General features: G+C 35.0%; 1 protein-coding gene across 1 annotated transcript in view; it reads left to right on the forward strand.

Annotated features, from left to right (window-relative positions):
• Positions 1-24,825, forward strand: part of LOC145270735 (uncharacterized) — a 105,460-nt gene that overhangs the window by 6,897 nt on the left and 73,738 nt on the right. The window lies entirely within an intron of this gene.

Here is a 24,825-nt window from a genome sequence, read left to right on the forward strand (position 1 = left end):
GACTCTTTGTTTTTCCAGTAGTCCCAACAGATCTTGACCACCACAAACCCATGAGATCTATTCTATAGGATCCCCGTATCGCTTCTGCCTTCAGGAATTCTTTAATCGGAGGGATATTCAACAGCATCTCCAATGCTCCAGTAGGTGTGCTCGGATATGCTGAAGAAGTCATTAAACAAGCAAGTCTTTGTACCTTCTGGAGTTTCTTCCTCAAGTACAGTTTCTCTGTCCCGCGGATCCAGGAAACACATGCATACGACAAAATGGGACATACCATAGCAATGTATATCCACCTCATTACATGCAGGTTAATTGCCCAGGTTTTCCCCACAATTTGTTTGCATTGCATAAGGGCTGCAGTCGCCTTGGAGGAAATCTTTTCTATGTGGCTTTTCCTGGTTAGCTTACTGTCCAGGATTACCCCTAACAGCCTTGCCTCCTGCGAAAGTTTCAATTTCTGTCCACTCAGAAAAAGGTCACCAAGTTGGCAATTCCTTTTATATGTAAACAAGACCATTTCTGTTTTACGGCTACTGAATTCTAATTCATTTCGATTAGACCATTTATTAGAAATATTTAATGCCATTTTGGCAATGCGTCTGACCAATGGTGCTTTTGAACCCGCGACCAGCACTGCGATGTCATCAGCATCAGCCTGGGCATAACTATTCCTATTTTTAAACTCCTTTAAAAGAGGATTAAGCATACAGTTCCATAGTAAAGGTGATAAAATCCCACTTTGGGGGTTTCATTTAACTACTTCCCTTTTAACAGTTGCCCTCAGTAGTTCTACTTGAACTGTTCTGTGCCTCACCATATACTCAATATACTCAATCCATCGGATGAGTACTGGTGGCACATTGAGTTCTCGTAGCGACTTGAACATACTACTGAAGGGTATGTTATCAAAAGCTCCAACGATATCTAAAAAGACACCGAGTGCCATCTTCTTTTTTGTTAGTTTACGCTCTATACAGATCACGAATTCATGAACCGCAGTCTCGGTAGAGACCCTGGCTTGGAACTACTGTGATTGAATGATAAATATTGCATAAATGTGTGTTTGAGAGCTAATTTTTTTTGACAATCATTAATAAATATTATAAATTTATATATTAATACAATAGCAATGCCTGGAAAAATCATGGATTATAATTTACATAAAAATGAATTAAATGATCCTAATTATGATATGATAAAATTATTAATTTTTATGTAAATTATAAAATTATTAATTCCATCTACTAACTAACTAACTAATGAATTAATTTTATTCAAACAATTTTCACTACATAAATATATGCAAATAATAGGGGGTAAATAAGTGCAATCAAGCGACTGACACCCTTTCTAACTCAACAATAAACAACAACATATGCAAATAATAAATAAAATATTTATCAATATTCAAATTTTATTTTTAGCTGCAATATTTTAAGTCTAAAAAATTCTTATTTTTTACTTTACTAGAATATCTTGTTGTTTACTTTTCCAGGTTGAATTTCTTGTCCTTTACTTTGCCAGGTTTAATAAAATCTTAAGAATATTACTTTTCATGCGCGCATTTTTCCATATAATAATGAATAACTCGCCAAGCCATTGAAAAGAGAAAGAAAAATATCAAGTCGCGGTTAATCTGGTCCGCAAATACAATTTTTCACGCGACAAAAAATTGAAGGAAAAAAAAAAAAAAAAACAATAACAAAAAAATGGAAGGGAAAAATTTCTTTGTGGATGTTATTGTGTTCCGATATCATAGGTAAATGTTCCTATTTACAATGCCTCCCCACGGGACAGAGTTAGACACCAGGGTCGTTTTTTTAACGTGGAGAAAAGGAACAAAAATAAAAAAATGTCTCAGTCGTGAAGGATTTCTCCTCCACTGACAGAGAACAAGAAATTGAAGTGCAGCATCTGAAGAACAGATGGTATTTATTTGCTCCCCCACCGAGCAAATTAGGCACAAGGCCGATTTTTAATGTGAGGAGTGAAGGGGAAATGGGGACCAACTCCCCGGGGAGTAGGGGAGCTGGATAGTGACAATTGGTATGAAGGGTTGCCCCTACATTGACCAAGGTCTTATCTGTGGGGTCTCCCCCACATAGGGTCTTTGCTTGCAGTATCTGCCGGAACAGATGGTATTTATTTGCTCCCCCACCGAGCAAACCAGGCACAAGGCCGATTTTTAATGTGAGGAGTGAAGGGAGGGGGAAGGGGAAAAGGGGACCAGCTCCCGAGAGGTGGGAAATGGGAGCTGGTTTAAGGTCAGGCATGTGGGGTTGCCCCCACATCTGGTCTTTGCTAGTCATAGCTAGTCATAGCTAGTCATAGCTTGCAGTATCTGCCGGAACAGATGGTATTCATTTGCTCCCCCACCGAGCAAATTAGGCACAAGGCCGATTTTTAATGTGAGGAGTGAAGGGAGGGGGAAGGGAAAAAGGGGACCAGCTCCCGAGAGGTGGGAAATGGGAGCTGGTTAATGGTCAGGCATGTGGGGTTGCCCCCACATCTGGTCTTTGCTAGTCATAGCTAGTCATAGCTTGCAGCATCTGCCGGAACAGATACTACACTTTGATCTTGTCCCGAAGGCCAAGATGTTGATCGCTTATATAATACGTAATGAGACCACATAAAACACAGGTATCCATTTTGTTTATTTATATATATTATTTATACAATATATATACTCTATAACCCTCTATTTATATAATATATATACTCTCTAACCCTAACCTTCTAACCAATCAGAGTATTTCTTTTATACTCCCTTTCATTTTATTTTTTATCCAATCATTGAGTATTATTCCCCATTAATCAGAATAAAGTTTCATTTCATCATGAATGCTGTTTAGGTCCAAGTTTCAAAATCTGATGTCCAATGTTTTATAAATATAATTGTACGTACTCTCCCGCTGGTGCTCGTGTTCCATTATGTTTGAATGTATTTTGTAAATATGCCCATGTTTTAAGACCAGTACCTAAATACAAACGCAAATTCCATGAACAAAGTTTCTTTCCCAGAACTTCCCGCCTTTGGAACACTGTTTCACTGGCCTGCTTCCCGGTTGAATACAACATGATAGCCTTCAAATCCAATGTAAACAAATTTTATCCAATTTACACGAATAACGATTACTACACTACCATCTTACATTAATTAACCCTTATCCTCGAGTGGCCTTCAAGCCTTGATAAGTGGTGACTCTCAAGCAAAAAAAAAATACAGCATTTACTCTTAAACAAATCGAGCACTCTAAAAGCGGTAAACAAATATTTATATAAATATGTGATAATGCCGATAATTTGATGCAGTTGTTTACGGCCACCAATCCCATGGGCCAGAGGATAGAAATGCTGATTATCAACTGGATAGTTGTAGGTTCGATCCCTGATCGGGATGAGTGCTAGTCTAACCACACTGAAGAAAGTGTCTGTGGATGAGTATCTCTCTCTCTCTCTCTCTCTCTCTCTCTCTATATATATATATATATATATATATATATATATATATATATATATATATATATATAAATGTACTTTCGAATTTAAAATAATTGCTAAAAAATACCGAACTTACTTCGGAAAACAATTTGATTCCAAGGTAACCGAAAATCGAATCCTTTGTATATCGATGTAAGTGTTCATTTTCTTCTTCTTCTTCTTCTTCTTATTATTATTATTATTTAATTATTATTATTATTATTATTATTATTATTGTTGTTATTATTATTGGCGTTATTATTATTATTGTTATTATTATTATTATTATTATTATTGTTATTATTATTATTATTATTAATATTATTATTATTTTTGTTATTATTATTGGCGTTATTATTATTATTGTTATTATTATTATTATTATTTTTGTTATTATTATTGGCGTTATTATTATTATTGTTATTATTATTATTATTATTATTATTGTTATTATATTATTATTATTATTATTATTGTTGTTGTTGTTGTTGTTATTACTATTATTATTATTATTGTTATTATTATTGTTATTATCATTATTATTATTATTGTTGTTATTATTTTTGTATTATTATTATCATTATTATTATTATCATTACTATTATTATTATTGTTATTGTTATTGTTATTATTTTTGTTATTATTATTATTGTTATTATTATTATTGGTGTTATTATTATTGTTGTTATTATTATTATTATTATTATTATTATTATTATTATTATTATTATTATTATTATTATTGCTATTGCTATTATTAAGGTTGTTGTGATTTATTAGTTTAAATTCGGCTTCGCATATTGTTAGTAAAAAATATACTTATTCCATTTGTTTTTGTTTTCGTTCTAAAATCAACTTACTACATTTACCATTATTAATCATCTAGTTGCTTTTGGCCTTGATACGTGATATGTCCAATAATAAAAATATGTGAATAAGCAAGTAGATGAAAATAAAACATAACTATTTACAAAAAAGGGGGGTCTCATAAAATCGCCAATAATCAGCCGCATGCCTTCATACACGTGGCCCAATTATGAGAGGACAGAATTCGAACCCGGTAACACCTTGCGCACAGTATACACCGGCAAAGATTGCACTACGATATTAAAACACACACACACACACACACACACACACAAGAAAAACCGGCTGTTTACATTGAAGAACAGTCACAACAAATCAACAAGTTGAAAAAAGGGGTATTTATAAATAAATGTTACAAATCGAAACGAAAATATTCAGTGTTAATATTTTTAGAGTATAGGTCGTCTCCAAAGGTGTTGAAAAGTATATTTTTGGAAACACACACACACACACACACACATATATATATATATATATATATATATATATATATATATACTTGTATACATATATATACATACATATGTATACATAAAAAGTTCCAAAATGAGAAAAAGCATGTTTCTTATAGGTTTAATTTTCCATTTCGTATGGCTACACAGTTTTGTTGTTCCATTTTCTTGTCTGATATTTTCTGGGTTGGTGACTCTTGAATACGTAACATAAATTGTCCATGTGAAAAAACAGTCAGTGTGTAATTATTACCCCCACAATTGTAAAGATTGTTCCCTGTGCTTTGTTGATGGTTATTGCAAACGACAATAAAATTGGAAAGTGCAATTTCCTAAAGTGTAATGATGTATCCGGTGGAATCATAGGAATGCATGGAATGAAGATATATTCATCTGTGAAAGGTCCTGTTAAGATTGTTGTTTCTATGATATTGTTTATTAATTTTTTACTGCAAGCCATGTGCCATTGCAAAGCTTGGATTGGTTTATATTTCACAACATGATAATTAGTACGCCAAATTTCAGTTGCAATATATGCGGTGGCATCCCTGGTAAATATAGCTGTTTGATAATTAACCACTTTATCTGCTTTCACAACAGTGTCGATGGATTTGTATTTGACTACCTCACTTGGAATTTTACATTGAATAATAGCGTTAAGTTCATGGGCATCTTTGTATTGACCTGCAAGAATAGCTCGTTCACTCAGTCAAGTGGAAATCTTATAATTTGAATATCTGCAAAAACCTTTTAAACTAACTCTTCTTTTGATGTAATAAAATTGCAGAAGTTAAAAGTCAAAGAATTTTGCCCTTATCTCTGATCAGCTGGCAATTTTTCGTACCCAATTTCCCACAAGTGATGCAAAAAATTTTGTGCGGATCGAACAGTCTGCAACTGGATATGCATATTTTGAGTTAAGTTTAATGTCTTCGCATGGAATAAAAAAGTAGAGTATTTGAGGCAAGTATTTATTTCATCTGCTGGTGTTGATTAAAGAAAACAGGTAACATTTGTCTGAAATCTCCTGCAAGCAATATTACTGCATTCCCAAATGGTCTGACATTGCCACGCAAATCTTGCAAGGATCGACCAAGAGCCTCAAGTGATTTTTTTGCGTACTATTGGGCATTCATCCTAAACAATAAGTTTGTATTTCTGCAATATTTTTCCCGTATTGGATGTTTTGGAGATGTCGAAGATGAGATTTTTGAAAAATTGAATGTTTCAAAGTAAAAAAAATAATTCTTCTACTTGGCAGCAAGGTCGCAGGTATTCCTCATGCAGCAAGGGCTAAGGCTATGTCATTTGGTTACCGAATTGCTGCCGAAATCAATTTAATTAGAAAGGCTTTACCAGTTACTTCTGGTGCTGTTCAAGGTAGCAGTAAGTTCCAAATAACTTCTATTCTCACAGTCAGTAAATTAGGTGACTAAAATAGGATTTATCCATGTTTTGACAATGCCTTATTCACTGTAATTAATTTAGGAGACTAAAATAGGATGAGGTATTAGAGATGGACAGATAGAGAGGAAGATATATAGTTAGAAAAGAGAAAGTGAGAGGAAAATAGAGAAAGAAAAGGAGAAGAGAGTGATAAAGGGATTGATAGATAGACAGAGAGAGGGGTGAGACAGAGGAAAGGAGAGAGAGATAGAGGGAGTTAGAGAGAGAAAGGGGCTCAAAGAGAGATGGAGAGGGTGATATAGAGAGAAAGATAGATTGAAAGAGGGAAAGGGAGAGATGGATAGAGAGAGATATTAAGAGAGGAAGAGAGAGGGGGAGAGAAACAGAAGGTGAACTACACTTCACCGTTTTTTCCTCGTTCAGTAGAGAAGATATCTTTCGAGACTGAGGCAATTTTAACTTTTTGTTACTATCCAGAGTACTTTTTTTTTCGGGAGCTAGATTTTCCACACATTAGAAACCGACCGGGTTATCTGTACTTTCACCTAACAAATTAATAAAAGGAAAAGATATTGTAAAATTTTAATTTAACGTGAAAATACTATTTTTAAAAATAGCACGATAACATAAGTGCATAAATGCAACTTTAGGTACTCCTTGGGCGTTGAGTTCCATGGCGACCAGCATAATTATTTAATGGTCGCTCCCCTAATCAAGGCTAATGATTGCGCAAGTAATATTTTTTATTTACTGACGTTAGCTTAGTAACTAAACGATTTATTGATAATTTCATAACCCTTAAACGCATGCCGGAAGATTTAGATTGGTTCATTATTGTTGTAATTAAAAAAAAATTTCATTCAACACAAAACCAAAAACACATATTAATGATAAATGATTTATTATTGTATTCATTGAAGTTTACTAATTTTTAAATAAAAAAGTAAAAATAGTTAATAAAAAATAGTTGCTTATGTGCGCATGTAAAAATGTTTGTAAAAGTGAGAAATTATTTTAATCATTTAAAAAAAATTTTTTTTTTTAGATTAGGTCCACTTTATAATCACCCCCAACCTCTTCATTTTAAGAACAGCTTCTGGAATAAACACCATTTTTGGAGGGGGTGGTGAAAAACTATTTGCAAAAGTTAACTGATATTTGTTGTCAGCATACCCACCCGAAAATACTATTTAAAATAAAAGGTGTTCAGTGCCTGTTGCAGAGAAGTAGATTTATTTATCAATAAAAGTCGTCATTTAAAAAAGAAAATTGTGGAGGTGGACCTAGATGTAAATAAATACCCCAAAAAATTATCCACTCGTGTAAATTAAAAATGTCTGTAAAAGTGAGAAATTATCAATACATGGTTTAGTTTTTTTTATATTGTAAGTAAATACATGTTTGTAAAAGTAAGAAATTATTAATAAATGTTTAGTAACTTTTTTCTTTTAATATTCATAAAGAGTAAAACTTTTGGTACTCCTTGGGCGTTGAGTTCCATTGCTACCAGCAGAATTATTTAATGGTCGCCCTCTCAGCCCCCCCCCCTTATTCAAGGGTAATGCATGCGCACGTAACATTTATCATTTATTTACTTACGTTGCCTTTCGCACTTTTACAAACATTATTAATTTACGTCTTTTCATGAATAAAAAAAGTAACTAAATCTGAATTTGTCACTTTTACAAACATTTGTTTATTTAACTCTTTTCATGTATATTGGAAAAAAAGTTTGGTATTCCTTGGGCGTTGAGTTCCATGGCGACCAGCAGAAAAAAATAATAGTCGCTCCCTTAGTCCCCCCCTCCTAGTCAAGCCTGACGCATGCGCACATAACATTTTTTATTTACTGATTTTGCCGTTGTAACTAAACGATTATCTGTCACTTTTACAAACATTTATTTATTTATTTTGAAAAAGTATACTCTTTATGAATATTAAAAGAAAAAAAAAGTTACTAAACATTTATTAATAATTTCTCATTTTTACAAACATTTGTTTTTAAATTTCTTTTTAAATGACAACTTTTATCGACTTTTTTTAAATAGTAATTGCGTATGGGTATGCTGACAACATATATCAGTTAAATTTTGCAAACCCGAAGTTTATTACAAAAACGTTTTGTTTTCGAACTATTCAACAATTTGTTCATCCTCGCATGTAAATTAAAAATATTTGTAAAAGTGAGAAATTATCAGTAAATGATTTAGTTATTTTTTTATTTATTATTTTTTTTTTTTACATTAGGTCCACCTCCACAAATGTTAAGAGCGGCTTTCAGAATAAACACCCTCAACCTCTCCATGTTAACAACGGATTTCGGAATAAACACCATGGGGGGGGATATTTACAAAATTTAACTGGTATTTGTTGTCAATATACCCATCCGCATATACTATTTTAAAAAACGGCTTTCAAATTAAACACGCCCTTCCACAAACCTCGAAACCCGTTCTTAACCCCCCACCTCCCCATGTTAAGAACGGCTTTCAATGTTTGTGGAAGGGCGTGTTTAATTTGAAAGCCGTTTTTAACATGGGGAGGTTAGGGTGTTTATAATACGCTGAAACATGTCGAAAAATGAAACAGTTTAGAAAAGGTTAAAACAAACTTTTTTTATGTAAACAATGCCGTGAAAGAAACTAAAATTAAAACGTAATGTTTCATGAGTGAAAAGCCTTCACTTAAATAAAAGGAATTTAAAATTTAAAAATTGGTAAGATACATAAATGAATTTAAATTTAAAAAAATATGGGATTTTTTTTTGTGTGTGTGTATGCTAATGCAGAGAGTGACCCGCGCTAATTTTTAAATCGTATTTCCACGTTTAATTAATGTTTTATATGTTTTTTATTCAATTTTAAGGTTAAAGTACAGAATAGGTACAAACCACCCTCCCTTCCCAATGTTAAGAATGCCATTTTAAATAATAACGTTATTATTTCAGCACGGATCACTCTCTGCATGAGTACATTTTTTTTTTTTTTTACTTATCTTGTAATTTGAGAGTAGTTGAAACGGAAGTTACCAGAAATAAAACCGGGCAATCTCGCAGGAACGAATTACGAAAATTATTTATATTTTTATTAATATTTTTATAATTCGCAATGTTAAATTATTTTAATAATATGCAAACATTCATTGACTTTAGAGATCGATTTTCTGAAAATTTCAATTAAATTGATAATGTAGAAATATAGTTTTATCGATGTTGAACGAACCAAGAATTACATTTATATATATATATATATCGATATATATATGAGTGAGATTATATATATATAATATTATATATATATAATATAAAACTGAACGTCCGCGCGCGTGTGTGTGTGTGTGTGTGTGTGTGTGTGTGTGTGTGTGTGTGTGTGTGTGTGTGTGTGTGTGTGTGTGTGTGTGTGTGTGTGTGTGTGTGTGTGTGTTGTAACGAATAGGCTCCTATATGGTGGACTTTTAATGTAATGATAGAAGATGTATCGAGGATCAGGAATGGGTATGTTTGATCTGGCAGAACGGTGATTCAGAAAAATTGTGGGGTCTGCGTTTGCGCCTGGCTCCCAACGTATGGAAATAAAAAATGAAAAAAAAAACCCAAGGGTTTTTGATATAGATGTACATAAGAATACTTTGATAAGCATGTTTCAACTTAAATAGGGATGGTATAATAAAATTGTGGGGCCTGAGTTCGAGCCTGTACTCCAAGGAAATATGTCACAAACTTTAACAAAGACTTTTCGCATCTATTTGCGTAAGTATACTTTGATAATTATGTTTCAGTTTGAAGAAATATTGTATAATAAAATTATTGGGTGTTCGTTCGCTCCTGACCTCCATAGAATATGTGTCACATAGAATGTAAATATGTCATAGAGTATAACAAGGTTTTTTAAAAGGGGTGAGGGTCCACAATAACACCTGAACTTTATATATATGTATGTATATGTGTTTATATATATTTTTACACACACACAAATATATATATATATATATATATATATATATCTGTGTGTATAAATATCTCTCAAACCATTTTTTTGTATATATATATATATATATATATATATATATATATATATATATATATAGAGAGAGAGAGAGAGAGAGAGAGAGAGAGAGAGAGAGAGATTACCGGTATAAATCGTTACCCTACATTGATGATTGCGTAAGCATGGAGCGCTAATGTATATAAGTTTAAATTAATAGTTCTTAATTAATTAATTATATATACATACATATATATATGTGTGTGTGTAAATATATATATATATATATATATATATATATATATTATCTATCTCTCTCTCTATATATATATATTATCACTTGACAAATTAGTAAGAAAATACAGTACAGTATATAAAACGCATGTATATAATACAACACCATTATAAATAACACCATAACGCGGTGCAAATACCGTGACATTAGTTTTATTTATTTTTTTTTTTTAGTTAGATCATATTGTGTCGAATTAATTCACCTCATAAATTCACGTTCTTATTAAAGTGAAAGCAAAAAAAAAGTCGGAACTTTAGACAATTCTCGACACAAATTTTGCATAACTCTGTTTTTTCCTTCTCCACTTGCACGTGACACTCTTTTGAAAATAAATAAATAGATAAATGATAAAAAATAAGAACGTTACTTGTTATTGTGCCAAAAGAATGAAAAAATCCTGCTCACGTGTCTTTTTAAAAACATTTACATAACCTTTTTATTTTTATTTATATATATGTTTAAGCTTTTTTGTCGGAAGGAATTCAGTTGATTACAACCCTTTTCTGCATGTTCTTTACATTACAATAGTACAACCCTGAATCCGACGGCGCAATACTACACCGTTCAATACTTTAAAACTGAAACGAAGCTGTTCTGCATGAAAAGGACGCCATTTTTTTCTTATTCCTATTTATATCGATTCTTTGCTTTAAAAAACTAAAGTAATTACGTGTTTACTTTTTTAATATCCCATTTTTCTGTTTCGGATTATTTTACTAAAGTAAGTAAAGCTTCATTATTTTTCAAAACTGTTTTTGTTTCTTTGTTTTTCGATATTTCGTCGATATTATTTAGTAAGAGTATTTAGCAGAAAAGCCAACAAACGACTACCCGAAAAAATAAATATACAAAAATAAATGTTACCATGGTCAATAAAAGTTCAGTTCATGTTTTGTTTTTTTAAATAGTTTCAAATGTTCTTTACTTGAAATAATTTCAGCGAACCGAAATTAAAACGAAATTTGAGGCGATAACTACTTAAATTAATTTTTATATAAACTACACATGCCATAATCGAATATTCCTCAAGCATAAAATAACGGAAAATATTAAAATATGTTTATAAATATTCCTTACATTGACGGAACTCTCTTAAATTGTTAACACATAATGCTCAGGTGTCCCTCCTTCAAATTGAAAACGGGGCTCTCCATTTCAAAGTTGCTGCCATTTTGATTTTTTTAAAACCGGTTCGTGAATTAAAAGAAAAAATTTTTTACAAACTACTTAAAAATACAAACCAATGAACTTTTCTACCATAACCATGGTAACATTTATTTCTTGTATATTTATATTATTATATATATATAACATTTTGTCTTTGTAAGGAAACATCATTTTGTTGGTCACTCTTGGCTACGAATGGAAACAAAATTGATATAAAAAATATTTATTATATATATATATATATATATATATATATATATATATATATATATATATATATATTTCTTCAGTGGTGAAAAAACTCGGACGAGAGTGCTCAATGTGTAGCCAGAGCAGTATATAGGAAATTTATTGCTGTGAGTCCAGAATGAATTTACATTTTGTTTCTGCTAGGGAAATATCCTCTGAAGATGAGGAGAGATCCGGCTAGCTTCGTCAGAATTCATAGATGGACACCTCTCCTCATCTTCAGAGGATATCTTCCTAGCGGAAATAAAATGTAAATTCACTCTGGACTCACAGCAATAAATTTCCTATATATATATATATATATATATATATATATATATATATATATATATATATATATATATATATAATTGACTTTATGAAAATATTTTCACATAATCATTTAAATTAAAGTTAAACATACAAGAGTCAATTGTTTAATTGTGCTCTAAACAGAAACGTTCATTTCGAACGTGCCTCTCTCTTATTAAAGAACCAACTGTTAATTTTATGAAATAACTAGCATTTCAGCCCGGAGTTGCCCGGTGTTGGAGGTGCATGGTGTATAATAATAATAAAAGCGGTTAATTTGTTTAAATTTGACCCCTATTATGACCCCTTAACATTTATTGTTTTGGGGTCAAATTCAGTTATTAAGTTAGATCCATGTCCAAAGAACCTATATCTGAAATTTCAAGTGTTTAGAACCAAAATTGTCGGAGGAGTTTGGTAGAGTTCTAAAATGTCACAATTTGACCCCTTAACAGGCACATTTCTAGCCGGAAACCGATTACATAGATTTTCCCAAATCTCAGTACCCTGTATATCAAATCTCGAGTGTGTAGACTTAAAATTGTCAGAGTTATTGCGTGGAGAAATGTGCACAGACACACACACACACATACACACACAAACAGACACGTTCACTTTTATAGATATATAGACTAGCATTTCATCCCGGCGTTGCCCGGGTGTTTAGATGTGTATGTTGAGCAAAAAATAAAATGTTGTAGTAGGAAGGCAGGCTCGAACCCGTACCGCAAAGGAGAAAAAGAACGGGAAAAAATCCTGACATCTTTGCGGTTACGACCACCGCCAAACCGAAAGTGACTTATGTTTAAATTAAGGCTAGACAATCGAAAGGAGAGGATATCTTTAAAAAATATTGGCGAAAAAAGCGACCCCCTCCTGTAGAAAAGTGCCTAGTTGAAGGTGAAGATGTTAATGTTTTTAGCCAATTTTTCGATATTTGTCGTCTGAAAGGTCGAGCTTTAAAACAATACTGATCTTGGTAAAATTCGTCGCCTCTGTCGGAAGTTTAAGGCAGACATGCAAACATGCATACATACATACATTTATATATCGGTAACTAAAAATCTCCGACCCAAAAGCTTGCCCTATCTCTGAATACTCTTTATGTAAGAATTTCAAATGTTTAGACCAGAAATTGTCTGAGTAATTTGGTAGAGGCCGCAGAGGTCAATTTATTTTTTGAACTCTGACCCTTATTATGACCACTTAAAATTTATTGTTTTGGGCTCAAGTCAAGTTATTAAGTTAGATCCATGTCCAAGGAACCTATATCTAAAATTTCAAGTGCTTAGACAAAAAATTGTCGGCGGAGTTTGGTAGAGTGCTAAAAGGTGAAATCGTTGAACTTTGACCCTTTAACAGCCAAATTTCTGGCCGAAAACCGATCACATCGATTTTCCAAAATCTCAGTACCCTGTATATCAAATTTCAAGTCTGTAGACTAAAAATTGACAGAGTTATTGCGTAGGGAAATGTACACAGACAGACAGACACACAGACACATAGATACACAGATACACAGATACACAGGCAGGTTCACTTTTATAGATATACTAACATGGATGCCCGGCGTTTCCCGGGTATTTGGAGGTGTATATATTGAGCAAAAAAAAAGCGGTCAATTTTTTTAACTTTGACCCTTATTATGACCCCTTAAAATTTATTGGTTTGGGCTCAAGTCAAGTTATTAAGTTAGTTCCATGTCCAAAGAACCTATATCTAAAATTTCAAGTGTTTAGACCCAAAAATTTTACGGAGGAGTTTGGTAGAGTGCTCAAAGGTGAAATTGTTGAACTTTGACCCTTTAACAGCCAAATTTCTGTCCGAAAACCAATCACATAGATTTTGCCAAATCTCAGTACCCTGTATATCAAATTTCGAGTCTGTAGACTAAATATTGACAGAGTTATTACGTAGGGAAATGTACACAGACACACAGACGGACAGATGTACAGATAGACAGATACAGAGACACGTTCACTTTTATAGATAGATAGATAGATAGATAGATAAATAGATAGATAGATTTTTACATTATAACTTGAATGTACAAAGTCAAGTATCATCGTTTAATTGTGCTCTAAAAAGGAACATTCATTCCGAACGCGCCCCTGTCTTATAAAAGGATCTAGAGTTGATTTTATAGGCTGGGCCTTCATGCTTGCGTGATGATAAAATTTCTCAAATGCACTTGTGTTGTTAGGTTGTATAAAAGTGCTAACTTTGGTCAAAATCGGACTTTACTCTTTAATCGAATTTTATTTTCGATTATCGATTTTCGATACTCATCGGGCGCATTCCAATAGAACCTATGAAAGAATACTCTCATGTATATCAAGTAACTTCGTGTGAAATTCAAAAATAATCGGCCCAGTTGTTTCCGAATCTATAGGGAACGGTCTCACACACACACAACGTTCCTTTTAAATAATATATGATAATGTAGCCGTATTCTTGTCTGTTTGCTTGTGTGTCCACATTTTGATTCATATGTACAACTTGGATACCTAGTGGACAGAACTTGAATGCCTACTAGACACTATCCTTGAGTGTCTAATGGCCTCTCTGTACAGGAGTTTGTCAAAACAACCTGGCATGAGGACACTTAGAACCCTTACTTAATATTCAAAATCATATGAAGTATTCGCTAACTGACAATCATTCCATTTCTTGGCCTTCGGGACAAGATCAAAGTGTAGCATCTGTTCCGGCAGATACTGCAAGCTATGACTAGCTATGACTAGCAAAGACCATATGTGGGGGTAACCCCACATATCTGACCAGTCAAGTCAAGGATTCGTCACTTGACACTCAGCCCAACAGGTGAGGGGCCGGGAACCGGCCCAGCACCTGTTGGACTGAGGTACACCGCCTGGGTAATACCTAGGAGGTCCACCCTCCCAGGCCTTGCCACCGGGCTTTCCGGTGGGGCAAGTTTATTGCTTGCTGCCTGAGGCGCCCCGACCGGGGAATGCCGACGGGGTTACTCAGGCAATTTTTAAAATTGCAGGAGTGCCCCTCCTTTAGGGGAGCCTGCGGGGTTCCCACTTTCCGGCCTTGTGCCACATTTTGCTGATGTGGGCAGCAAATAAATATCAACCCCACATGCCTGACCTTTAACCAGCTCCCATTTCCCACCTCTCGGGAGCTGGTCCCCTCTTTCCCTTCCCCCTCCCTTCACTCCTCACATTAAAAATTGGCCTTGTGCCTAATTTGCTCGGTGGGGGAGCAAATAAATACCATCTGTTCCGGCAGATGCTGCACTTAAGATAATTTGTACCAGTCAATGGAGGGGAAACCCTCTATACTGGGACAATTATTATTTTTGGTAACCAGAGTGCCCCCTTTTGCCTACTTTTAGGGGAGCTGGTTTTTACCTCACATTAAAAACGGCCTTGTGCCTAATTTGCTCAGTGGGGGAGCAAATAAACACCATCTGTTCCGGCAGATGCTGCAAGCTATGACTAGCTATGACTAGCTATGACTAGCAAAGACCAGATGTGGGGGCAACCCCACATGCCTGACCATTAACCAGCTCCCATTTCCCACCTCTCGGGAGCTGGTCCCCTTTTTCCCTTCCCCCTCCCTTCACTCCTCACATTAAAAATCGGCCTTGTGCCTAATTTGCTCGGTGGGGGAGCAAATAAACACCATCTGCTCCGGCAGATGCTGCACTTAAGATTATTTGTACCAGTCAATGGAGGGGAAACCCTCTATACTGGGACAATTATTATTTTTGGTAACCAGAGTGCCCCCTTTTGCCTACTTTTAGGGGAGCTGGTTTTTACCTCACATTAAAAACGGCCTTGTGCCTAATTTGCTCGGTGGGGGAGCAAATAAATACCATCTGTTCCGGCAGATGCTGCAAGCTATGACTAGCTATGACTAGCAAAAGACCAGATGTGGGGGCAACCCCACATGCCTGACCATTAACCAGCTCCCATTTCCTACCTCTCGGGAGCTGGTCCCCTTTTTTCCCTTCCCCTCCCTTCACTCCTCACATTAAAAATTGGCCTTGTGCCTAATTTGCTCGGTGGGGGAGCAAATAAATACGATCTGTTCCGGCAGATACTGTAAGCAAAGACCATATGTGGGGCGACCCCACATATAAGACCTTGGTCAATGTAGGGGTAACCCTTCATACCAATTGTCACTATCCAGCTCCCCTACTCCCCGGGGAGTTGTTCCCCATTTCCCCTTCAGTCCTCACATTAAAAATCGGCCTTGTGCCTAATTTGCTCGGTGGGGGAGCAAATAAATACCATCTGTTCCGGCAGATACTGCAAGCAAAAACCATATGTGGGGGTAACCCCACATACCTGACATTTAACCAGCTCCCATTTCCCACCTCTCGGGAGCTGGTCCCCTTTTTCCCTTCTCCCTCCCTTCACTCCTCACATTAAAAATTGGCCTTGTGCCTAATTTGCTCGGTGGGGGAGCAAATAAATACCATCTGTTCCGGCAGATACTGCAAGCAAAGACCATATGTGGGGGTAACCCCACATATCAAACCTTAATCAATGTAGGGGCAACCCTTCATACCAATTGTCACTATCCAGCTCCCATTTCCCACCCATCGGGAGCTGGTCCCCTTTTCCCTCCCCCTCTCTCCACATTAAAAAACGGTCTTGTGCCTAATTTGCTCAGTGGGGAAGCAAATAAATACTTCTTGGCCTTCGGGACAGGATCAAAGTGTAGTATCTGTTCTTCAGATGCTGCACTTCTATTTCTTGTTCTCTTTCGGTGGAGGAGAAATCCTTCACGACTGAGACAATTTTTATTTTTGTACCTTTTCTCCACGTTAAAAAACGACCCTGGTGTCTAACTCTGTCCCGTGGGGAGGCATAGTAAATAGGTACAATAATATCAGAGCATCTTCATCTACAGAATGCCAACATCAATATATTACATACTAGTGGGGGTACCCGGCGTTGCCCGAGTGTTTGTTTCCGGGACGGGGGGGGTAAAAAATGTTATGGTAGGTAAGTAGGAAGGATCAAACCCGGAGTCATGAGTAAAAGTAGGAAATAAAGTGTGAAAAAAAAAAAAAAAAAAAAAACATCTGCAACGTTAACAGTTTGGCCACCGAGAAAAGTCCATTCCAGTTGTTTAGGAAAAAAAAAAAAAAGAAACGACTACGGTAGGTCGGCGCGAACGTGAAAATATAATGTGAATTGTTCAGCACGCTAACCACTACGCCACAGAGCACTGCAGCTTAGTTTAGTGATTTTAAATAACTTCACATGAAAGAACTACGAAGCCAAACCGGTGTTCTCTTCTCAACTGTTCCTTGTGAATGATCCCCAAACGGTGTTAAGTGGTGGCAGGGGGAGGAGGAATTTATTAGAGAGAAAATATTTTATCACTTCCATTGATCTTAACCGATTTTGGCCGTGACTTCTCAGCAGAAAAAGTATAGAAATCTAAGATTATCGAGGAATTTGAGAAATAATAAGCCTATAACACACCTCAGATATTGTTCTGCCGTTTGTGCATATTATATTTGCATGAAATATCTTGATTTTTAATCCTATTAATGTCAAAATCAGACGGGAAAAAATGAGTTCATTTTATTTATATAGATAGATAGAAGATAGAAGATAGAAGATAGAAAAGAATAGAAGAAGATAGAAGAAGAGAAGAAGATGAATGAGTCCCCTGTGGAATTTCCACAGGTCCCACTAGTTATTATTATTATAATTGGAATAGGTACATCCATTCCATGTATATAGGTATCAATTATTCCAGTCATTATAGGAGCAACCAAGCCAATGAAAAAGAATTTCAAAAATTATCTGGTGAATATACCCGGTGAGCCAAGTGCAAGAGAAATGCAAACAATAGCACTTAAAGGGGCGGTTAGAATCTTAAAAAGATCTCTCGGTCGGAATAACTAAACTAATGGGAGAATGTTTGGCATCCGGTAGAATGCCTCATCCCCAGCAAAAAAAAATAGTGAAAAGAAAATTAAAACAAAAAAGTGGAATGCCCACAAGTGTCTAAGGTCTCTCTGTACAGGAGTTTGTCAGGACAACCTGGCATGAAGATAATTTTCGCTAGAAGTAAACCCTGACCAAATATTCAAAATCACATTAAGTATTCGCTACCCAAATAAGATCTCCTCACTATGGCTGACTTACATTAGCTTTTACGAGGAATGGTGCACCTTCTCCAAGTGATGTTACCTCAAGTAATAGCACAAAGCTGGATACTCCTCCAGACTAGATAAATTCTTGTCAAGAGACCAAAACAAAAGATATACTACAACATATGAAAATGCTGGATACTCCACCAGACTAGATAAATTCTTGTCAAGAGACCAAAACAAAAGATATACTACAACATAAAAAAATGCTGGATACACTTACAAATGCTTAGAAAACGACCTCCAGACTGTAAATGGAGGGAAACATTTAATGTTACTGTATATTCATTAATGTAGAAGCCCCCAGCTCCCTCAAAAGGGGCTACGCCATTGTGCCACAACTGTTAATTGTCCCGTGTTAAAGTGAACTTCTTGGTGTAATTTAAAACTGATTGCTAACTAACAGCTTTATCCGTTCCACCGCGGGTCCATGTGCAAATTCTAGGACGCTAGACATAGGATCAGGTGTGGTTATGGATATCTAAAGCACTAGAATTAGCGCACTCTGGCCTACAAAAAATACCTGAGCAATCACATTGGATTAGATACATTCTTGTCAAGAGACTAAAACAAAATATATACTGCAGCATATGAAAATGGTTAATTCGGGAGAGGAAAATTATGTTCTCAGTTTCTTTACTAACTCAGTATTTGAGAGATAAAGAACTTTAATGGAACATTCGAATATCTATGTATCTCATATAGAGTTCAGGTGTTAGCCCCTAGGAAGGGGTCCCTTGATTTCTGAGAACTTCGACTAAAGTAAAATAAAAAAATTAAAAAAAAAAATAAAAAAATAAAAAAATATATAAAAAAAAAATAAAAAAATAAAAAAAAAATAAAAAAAAAAATAAAAAAAAAAATAAAAAAAATAAAACAAAAAAAGGGTACACTGTTTCATGAAACCAGACTTTTATACATTTTTATTCCAGCATGATTTCTATATATACTATCATGGGTACCCGGCGTTGCCCAGGTGGAGATGAAGTTGGGTTTTGACACTGCTGTTAACTCGAAAAGAACAGAACGGATAAAAACAGGAGAAATGTCATCGGGCAGAAAAAAAAAGCAGTACGTGAAAACCAGTTTAAGTGAACTCAGTCTAGAAAGATTTCTCATTACGGTATGTTGCAATGAAAACAAAGTCAAAATAATTCAGTTTAAAAAAAGGGGAATTTGCTTTAAGCGAAATAACCGTTAATGATTAGTTAAAAATTAAACACAAGTCACATTACGTAACCCTCGAAATAAGAAAAATGTTATGCCAAATAAAAATCGTTTAACCTTGTTCAAATGTTAAAACTTTCTTTTTAAAACCTCTGATCAAAAAAAAATCGAAATCAGGAAATTGTTATTTAAAATTAACAAACAACACTGTTATGTATACTTGAACTTGAAAACCAAAGCTTAAGAGGTAAGCTCCTAATCCAATGTCCCACGACGCTGAGAGCGAAATAATGTTGGAAATTCCTTTATTTAAACCAATTCAAAAAATAATGCTTGACGCGCATGTGCAGATTTCGAAGTCGTTTAGAAAGGCACGATTTTCTCGACGCTCCCTTGGTTTAAACGTTTATTTCTATACAAAATAATTGACCGGGTTTTTTTCTAATTCTCACATATTATTCAACGACACATCGCTCTTTCAGATGGTACCGGTCTCAACCTGGTCCGATGCAGCTGAGAAACACACACACACATACACACATATTTTGCCTTTTATATATTAGACTAGCGGGAGTACCTGGCGTTGCCCGGATGTCGTAAGGTGTGGGGGGTGTAAGTCAAAACAATAATAAAAGGGGAAATAAAAATAAGTGAACGAAATAACCCTGTTTAAGTGTTAACACTTTTTTTAATCGGAAAAAAACAAAAACAAAAAGCAGCGAACGTTGTGGAAAATAAAGAACAAGTGAACGAAAAAAAACGCATAAATAACTCTGTTTAAATGTTAAAACTTCATAAAATCGAAAAAAAAAACCAGCTAACGTGATGCAAAAATAAAAAAGGAAAATAAAGAATAAGCGAACGAAAAAAAACTCATGAATAACCCTGTTTAAATATTAAAACTTTAAAAGTCGAAAAAAAAAAGTCCGATATAAGATAACGACGCTATCACTATAACCACTGCTCTACAATCGCATTAGCGAAGTAACGTTTTTTTTATTGAAACTAATTCAAGAAAAAAAGTTTTTCGCGCATGCGTGTTTGGCTAAATTGTCATGAAGGTGCGATTTTTTGCTATCCTCCCTCATTGCAAACCTTCTATAGGAAATAATTGACCGTTTTTTTTTCTAATTTTCATGTATTATTCGCCCGATACATCGTTTTTTCAGACGGTACTGGTTTCGACCCGGTCCGATGCCACTAAGAAAAGTTTAAGACATACATACATACATACATACATACATACATACATACATACAAGCAGGTGAGATTTATATAATAGACTAGCAGGGGTGCCCGGCGTTGCCCGGTCGTAAAATACGCTTAAATATGATATCTTAATTTACGCAGATTTATTATTTATTATTATAGAGTCCATTATTTACTATTATATTGTGCCCAATATATAGTCATGATTTCATATATATATATATATATATATATATATATATATATATATATATATATATATATATATACATATATATATATACTAGCAAAAGTACCCGTCGTTGATTGGGTTCAAAAACAGCCTACAGAAAATGGACTCTGATTTATGAAAGTACTAGCGAGGGGTACCCGGCGTTGCCCGGGTGTTTGGAGGTGTGTGTGGAAACTCCGGGGTGGGGGGTGTTAAAAAAAGTAAGTATGAGGATCGAACCCGAACCGTTGAGGCAAAGCTGTAAATTAAAGTGTGAACAAAAAAAAACGTGCAACGTTAACCATTGCCCTACCGCGAGATGCTACCGGAAGCACGTTTGAATTTATTTAATTACTTGGATTTGGCAGGTGCCCGTTTTAATGAGTTAATGAGGTCAAGTTTGACTGCGGGATTTTTATTTTCTCAAGATGTTATAGGAAAAAGACTAATCCACATGTGGCGAGCGACAAATGGTGAATATTTATATTTCCGAAATCGAGCAAATTAAATAGACAGGCGAGCTTCGTTGTTAACTCTGAGATATTACGATTTATATGTCATATAAAAAGTTTTAAAAAGTTGTGAAGCGACCGACCGCTTCTCTGAAAAAAGCATTTTGTAGACATACAGAAAAAGCGAACACACATACATACATTTTCGCTTTTATATTTATAGATTATGCATTCAAACGTCTACATTTAAGAGGATATTTGCATATTACATTAAAGAAAATCTGTTTTAAGAAGTAGCTTTGTTAATTGTTTGTTGTAATAGAATCGGTTTAATTGTTCTTTTTAGAAATATTATTTAAAGTTGATTTATTTTATTTTTAATTCATTTCTTACTATATATATATATACTAGCATTTCAGCCCGGTGTTGCCCGGGTGTTTGGTGTATTTTGAGAAAAAAAAAGCGGTCGATTTTTTTTTATTTGACCCCTATTATGACCCCTTAACATTTATTGCTTTAGACTCAAATCAAGTTATTAAGTTAGATCCATGTCCAAGGAACCTATATCTAAAATTTCAAGTGTTCAGACCAAAAATTGTTGGAGGAGTTTGGTAGAGTTCTCAAAGGTCTAATCGTTGAACATTGGCCCCCTAACAGCCAAATTTCTGGCCGAAAACCGATCACAAAAGATTTTCCCAAATATACGATATCAAATTATGTATATCAAATTTCGAGTCTGTAGACTAAAAATTGACAGAGTTATTGCGTAGGGAGATGTATACAGAGAGACACAGACACACAGACACACAGACACGTTCACTTTTATAGATATATAGATAGATTTAATTGAATTTATTTTCCATTAATAATAGCTGAAAACAGCTTCGTATAAAACCGGAAGTAAGTGTTCTTTTCCTTTTTAGTTAGGAGAGTTACTTCGCATTTTTATTTTCATAAACCAAGATGGGTGTGTTTTATGCTTTCCTAAATACAACATGTGGTCACTTTTCATAGCAAGTTAGGATAATCGGTGTATCTTAAATGATATGTGACTAATCTCTTTGCCTAGCAATGTTTCGACCAGGCAACGCCGGGTATATACGACCAGTAGTTGTGAAGAAAGCCCTCAAAAAGTCGAATTTCTTATCTGCATATTTACCGATGCCAAGTCTATTAAATAATTAACCGGTGTAGACTCTTTTATTTTGCTTTTTTCTGGTCTCCTTGAAACCTACTTGATCCTAAGTTGATTTTAACTCTAAAAAGTGCAGCATGTCATAATCTTAAACAATAAACTATCGCCTATGTTTCATTTTAAAAAAAAATGTTAACCCGCCTCTAATCTGAAGATTGACTCAAACAAAATAGTTTGTGTGAGGATTGAGTTTATATGATAGCCATATATCCGAATAGAAAAATAATAACAGATTAATGACGTAGGCAAAAACACGCATGCCACGCCCATGAAAAAAAAACATCTAAACAGAAAATTATCTTTTTCTTTTAAAACAGGCTCTCAGCGGCATATTCATCAAAAACAAAAAAATGCCACGTGATGCGTTCTCTACTACGTCCGCCACGCATAACATACACGAGGGAAAAACGGACGTACACAAATTTAGCACAATAGCAGAACGCTTAGAAAACGACCTCCAGACTGTAAATGGAGGGAAACATTTAATGTTACTGTATATTCATTAATGTAGAAGCCCCCAGCTCCCTCAAAAGGGGCTACGTCATTGTGCCACAACTGTTAATTGTCCCGTGTTAAAGTGAACTTCTTGTTGTAATTTAAAACTGGTTGCTAACTAACAGCTTTATCCGTTCCACCGCGGGTCCATGTGCAAATTCTAGGACGCTAGACATAGGATCAGGTGTGGTTATGGATATCCAAAGCACTAGAACTAGTGCACTCTGGCCTACAAAAAATACCTGAGCAGTCACATTGGATTTTCGGGATGGGTGCCTTTGGCGATTGGTAATAAACTAAGAAGTTCATTTTAACGCCAGACAGGTGAAAAGTAAAAAGAAAAATTTGGTAAAGGAAACTTTTAATGTTCGAAAGCTCAGACTAAAATAAATTCTATTGTCACGGTTTTCGATAAAATAAAATTAAAAAAAATAAAATACCGGTACCAATTAATGTTTGTTTTTCTTAGTGTTTTTTTTCTTCTTTTACAAAGGAGTCACCACTTATCAAGGCCGCGAGGTCATTCAAGAATAAGGGTTAATGAGTGTACGGAAGTCAACGGGGAAAAAACGTAGTAATCATTAGAAGTGTAAGGAGAAACGGCTCACCAAGAATTTGTTTACGTTGGACTTGAAGACGACCATATTGTAGTCAGTAGGAAAGCAGGAAAACGGAACACAGTTCCACAGGCGTGCAGTTCTAAGAAAGAAGCTGGCTGTGTTCATGGAATCAAAACAGTATTTTGTCTCGTGGCTTCCAAGCATTGTTTTTGTTTTTGTTGTTTTTTTTGTTTTGTTTTTTTTTTTTTGCACATAGGAGTCACCACTTATCAAGGCCAGCAGGCCACTTGAGGATAAAGGTTAATGGGTGTACAGTAATCGATAAGACAATATCGTATTAATTGTTAGTAGAGTAAATTTTGTAATTTGAATTAATTTAGGGGACGGTTCATCAAGAATTTGTTTGTGTTGGACTTGAAGACGACCATATTATAGTCAGCTAAAAAACAGGTAAACGGAAGAGAGTTCCACAGACGTGCAGTTTTAAGAAAGAAGCTTTGTTCATAGAATCTACGTTTAGGTTTAGGCACAGATAAAGAGTGAGGGGAATTATTGATAGTGGTTTGATAGTGGTTTCAGCTTGACGTGTATTTTTTGTTAAAGTTTGGCGAGGAGGACATAGATTGGAGCTCAGACGAGCACTTGCCATTAAAATAAGGATATAGCAGATACAGGCTCGCAACGGTTCTTCTGTAGGAAAAAAAGGTTGCGGGGAAGAGAAAAGGGCATCCATCCATTGAAATCTATTTTGAACTCTGTCAAAGGAAGATAAGTTTTTTTAGCAGCTCCTGCCCAGATGTTGCAACAGTATTCCATCCTTGGACGTACCTGGCTCTTATATAGATAGAGAATTGCATCAGCAGTGACATTTCTACTGGATCGGTAGAAGGATTCCAGCATTTTCCCAGCAGCTTTGGCAACGAATTTGATGTACGTGTTCTATTTCAGATCAGGATAAAGGTCAGACCAAGAAGGTTGTCAAAACATGGGGCCTCCCCAAGATGAGAACCATTCATTTCAATTGATGCCAGATGGGGGTTGGAGCGTTTGATGACGGAAAAATAGAAGCTGAGACTTATTCTCCTTTATTATCATGTACATAGGAAGTGACGGTAGCCTAGTGGTCAATGACACAGGCTGACCACCAGGGAGTTCCAAGTTCGAATCCAGTTCGTTGCACGCACGCACACACACACACAC

The sequence above is a fragment of the Euprymna scolopes genome, chromosome 46, assembly GCF_053919585.1.
Source record: "Euprymna scolopes isolate OS-2025 chromosome 46, ASM5391958v1, whole genome shotgun sequence".
In the NCBI taxonomy this organism is placed as follows: domain Eukaryota; kingdom Metazoa; phylum Mollusca; class Cephalopoda; order Sepiida; family Sepiolidae; genus Euprymna; species Euprymna scolopes.